The sequence below is a fragment of the Perca flavescens genome, chromosome 2, assembly GCF_004354835.1.
Source record: "Perca flavescens isolate YP-PL-M2 chromosome 2, PFLA_1.0, whole genome shotgun sequence".
Taxonomy (NCBI): domain Eukaryota; kingdom Metazoa; phylum Chordata; class Actinopteri; order Perciformes; family Percidae; genus Perca; species Perca flavescens.
The window spans coordinates 4,801,926-4,806,925 of NC_041332.1; the positions used below are offsets into that span (position 1 = coordinate 4,801,926).

The following is a 5,000-nucleotide window of genomic DNA, read 5'->3' on the forward strand; positions in this document are numbered from 1 at the left end:
GGCACCAGTTCTTCCACCAGTTGGCCTTTCCAGCTTTCAATGCAAGTCCATGTTCAATAAACCTAATGTATATGACATCATAGGGATGGGCAATATACCGATATTATATCGATATCGTGATATGAGACTAGATATCGTCTTGGATTTTGGATATCGTGATATGACATAGGTGTCTTTCCCTGGTTTTAAAGGCTGCATTACAGTAAAGTAATGTACTGTTCTGAACTTACCAGACTGTTGTAGCTGTTCTATTATTTGCCTTTTCCCCACTTAGTCATTATATCCACATTACTGATGGTTATCAAAAATCTAAGTGTGAAGAAATTTAGTTAGAGCACCAATTGTCAACCCTAGAATATCGATATCGAGGTATTTTTTATTAATAAGGGAAATAATTCCACTAATGAACCCTGACAAAGCACACCTGTGAAGTGAAAACCATTTCAGGTGACTACCTCATGAAGCTCATTGAGAGAACACCAAGGGTTTGCAGAGTTATCAAGCCCACGTTGGCCAATCAGAATCCCGAAAATAGTAACAACAGCAACCAATCACTTCCTCTCTCTTCTCTCTCTCGGCTGCCTAAATCTCCGTTTGTCTCAGTTTACGTGCAAACGGAGATTTCAAAAATCTCCACTCTGGCCGGAGTTTTTAGAAAGAATCGGTTTCGAAGGGAAACGTCTCCGTTTGTACGTGTAAACAGGGTCTAACATTCCCTTTAAAAGCCAGGCGTGCTCGTTCCATGGTGGGTTGCTATTATAATGGCGGATTTGCTAGGCACACGCTCTTAATACATCCATGGGCGCACGCCAGGAGCGGTTCACAGCCGAGGAGACCGACTGTTTGCTATTGATTTTTCTTTTTGACAAAATGTAAATAAATAAATGTCACAAAAACATAATTTCCGATGTTTTGGGCTCACGCTAAGGCTGTGCAATTAATCTAAATGTAATTGTGATCATGATTTCGGCTCCCAATGATCACAAAAACAGAATAATCGAGAAAAACAATCATTTACATCGTCACGTTTTGCAAGTAAAGTCTTATTTTCTCTTGCATTCTGAATGAAACAATATTATAAATTATTTTTACTGTTGATTTATTGAACTTTTTCCACTGTTTTTTGAAGTTCAATAATTGCAACATCTTTCCAGAAGTCAACGAGTAATCGTGTTTAATTATCGTGATTTCACTATTGACCGAAATAACCGTGATAATATTTTTTTCACTCTCTCACTGAATCAGGAGGTTATGAATGCATGGTGATATAGTTGCAATGTAGTGTAACATTAGACAGAGATGACCTCACTATAGACGATGCAGCTCTTCTGTTTCTCCTCCCCCATGCTGCTGCTGGGGCATTCGGGTTAAGTGTTATCGGCACATGCAGTTCAACATCACGTCTCCTTAAGTCCTCTAATATTTCCTCATTTATGTCATCAACAAATCCGTGATTCATGGAAATGTTATGTAAAACAAGGTCGTATTTTTCCTTTTATTTATGTATGGATTTGCGAGAATGGGAACTGCTGCGTCCAGAACGATCAGTCGGGTCCCCCGAGGTCCAAAATACTGCCTCGGGACACACTGAGGAGACACCGACTTGAGAAACGTAAAACGTCTTCATAGCAGCAGGCGGCGCTACTCTGTATTGTTGCCCAAGAAATGAAAACCGGCAGCTGATTGGACGAACGCGCCACATGCGTTTGTTTTTTCTCCGGAAATTCAAAGCCAGACTGTCGTGGCGGCTCGTTCAGAATACGATATCTCATATTGGACTAAAATAGCTCACAGAAAAAAACATGTTTCTGGAAACATTTGAAGAGAGAAATATGCTGTGTGTGTGTGTGTGTGTGTGTGTGTGTGTGTGTGTGTGTGTGTGTGTGTGTGTGTGTGTGTGTGTGTGTGTGCAGTTCCTGAATCTGTCTTCGTTTCAGATCAACAAAGGTCAGTTTAAAAGATTTTCGTCCGATTTTGAGAGACTCAAGTCACCGACCTCACCAGACTGTCCAACGGCCGATTATAGGCCCTTGTGTGTCCCGGACTTTAGACTAGGACCACTGACTTTAGACTATGACCACTGACTTTAGACTAGTACCACTGACTTTAGACTAGCACCACTGACTTTAGACTATGACCACTGACTTTAGACTAGTACCACTGACTTTAGACTAGCACCACTGACTTTAGACTAGCACCACTGACTTTAGACTAGGACCACTGACTTTAGACTAGGACCACTAACTTTAGACTAGGACCACTGACTTTAGACTAGCACCACTGACTTTAGACTAGGACCACTGACTTTAGACTAGGACCACTAACTTTAGACTAGGACCACTGACTTTAGACTAGCACCACTGACTTTAGACTAGTACCACTGACTTTAGACTAGCACCACTGACTTTAGACTAGCACCACTGACTTTAGACTAGCACCACTGACTTTAGACTAGGACCACTGACTTTAGACTAGGACCACTGACTTTAGACTAGGACCACTAACTTTAGACTAGGACCACTGACTTTAGACTAGCACCACTGACTTTAGACTAGGACCACTGACTTTAGACTAGGACCACTAACTTTAGACTAGGACCACTGACTTTAGACTAGCGCCACTGACTTTAGACTAGCACCACTGACTTTAGACTAGCACCACTGACTTTAGACTAGGACCACTGACTTTAGACTAGGACCACTGACTTTAGACTAGGACCACTGACTTTAGAGTAGGACCACTGACTTTAGACTAGCACCACAGACTTTAGACTAGGACCACTGACGTTAGACTAGCACCACTGACTTTAGACTAGCACCACTGACTTTAGACTAGGACCACTGACTTTAGACTAGCACCACTGACTTTAGACTAGGACCACTGACTTTAGACTAGCACCACTGACTTTAGACTAGCACCACTTACTTTAGACTAGCACCACTGACTTTAGACTAGCACCACTTACTTTAGACTAGGACCACTGACTTTAGACTAGGACCACTGACTTTAGACTAGGACCACTGACTTTAGAGTAGGACCACTGACTTTAGACTAGCACCACAGACTTTAGACTAGGACCACTGACGTTAGACTAGCACCACTGACTTTAGACTAGCACCACTGACTTTAGACTAGGACCACTGACTTTAGACTAGCACCACTGACTTTAGACTAGGACCACTTACTTTAGACTAGCACCACTGACTTTAGACTAGGACCACTGACTTTAGACTAGCACCACTGACTTTAGACTAGCACCACTTACTTTAGACTAGCACCACTGACTTTAGACTAGGACCACTGACTTTAGACTAGCACCACTAACTTTAGACTAGGACCACTGACTTTAGACTAGGACCACTGACTTTAGACTAGCACCACTGACTTTAGACTAGCACCACTGACTTTAGACTAGTACCACTGACTTTAGACTAGGACCACTGACTTTAGACTAGCACCACTGACTTTAGACTAGCACCACTAACTTTAGACTAGGACCACTGACTTTAGACTAGCACCACTGACTTTAGACTAGCACCACTAACTTTAGACTAGGACCACTGACTTTAGACTAGCACCACTGACTTTAGACTAGGACCACTTACTTTAGACTAGGACCACTGTCTTTAGACTAGCACCACTGACTTTAGACTAGCACCACTAACTTTAGACTAGGACCACTGACTTTAGACTAGCACCACTGACTTTAGACTAGGACCACTGACTTTAGACTAGGACCACTGTCTTTAGACCAGGTTTTTCCTGGTCTGTATTGGAATGGTTTTCTGAAACTGCAAAATAGCACCAGGGAACATTTGCGCCTGAACACGCCTCCTCTTTTCGCTGAACCGCCCCCGGGAGCGCAAGTTCGTTCCCTAATTTACCGACGTGCGTCTGTGGAGGGAAAAGTCCGCTGCGCGTCGGGTGCAAAATAGGAACGATACATGCGTCGGTGTACAAAGGCAACTGCGTTGAGTGCAAGATGGGGCCCGCAAAGTTCTCAATGCTTCGGTTTATATGTAGGGACCCTCATTACTGTACGTGCACAACGCCGCTGACTTGAGCTTCTAAAGTTACCGGAAGTCATTCAGCTGCAAGGAGCGGCAAATCTTTCGGCTGCTTGCCTGGTCCTCCGATGTTAGCAGTTAGCAGGGTTAGCATAGCGGCGTTAGCCAGGACTAGCCAGGATCACTTTACTAGCTAGCTGTGTCTCAGTTGTTTTTGCGAGTAACCAGGGTACTCTAGCTACATAATTCAATGTGAGTACACAAATGTTGAAATGACAAAATCATAGCATAAAATGCCCGTCCCTTGTAGCCGTGATAAATTAGCCTGAAGCTAATGCTTACCTGTCCAGGAGGAAATTAGCCAACTCGGCATCCTTTTGGGGCTCTAAGCTGTCTTCATCTTTCAAATACATCTCCAATATTCATCCAGGGTTTGTTATGTCTCTGGTCACGGAACTGATAGAAACATGCCGTTATTTTACGTCAAGTAGAATCTATCTCCGTTGATCCCGTTTGTTTGTTTGCTGCTTTCATGGCTGTACTAACGTTACAGCTGTAGCGCGCTGGGTTTACGTGTTTACAGGTATATATCTGGCAACCCGGCCTGTCTGTCAAACTGGGCCGTTGATAACACACACACACACACACACACACACACACACACACACACACACACACACACACACAGAGATCAAAACATAAACATAAATTCCGTCACGGAACGTAAATTTAAAAAAGAAAAAATACTGAAATTAACATTGTTGTCAGAAAACATAGTATTTCAGCTTAACATGTTTCCTTAATATCTGATGAGGCATTGGTGTCTTTTTTGGATTTATTACAGTAAATATATTACATATTGGACCTTTAACTTCTCCAGGATATTAACACCTGTTTCCTGGGTGAAAGTGTTGTGTTTTCTCCTTAACTTCTTCCAGGACATGAACACCTGTTTCCTGGGTGAAAGTCTTGTGTTTTCTCCTTAACTTCTTC

General features: G+C 42.8%; 1 protein-coding gene across 1 annotated transcript in view; it reads left to right on the plus strand.

Moving 5' to 3' along the window:
* The window catches only part of spred2a (sprouty related EVH1 domain containing 2a), a 33,499-nt gene that overhangs the window by 1,482 nt on the left and 27,017 nt on the right, over positions 1 to 5,000 (plus strand). The window lies entirely within an intron of this gene.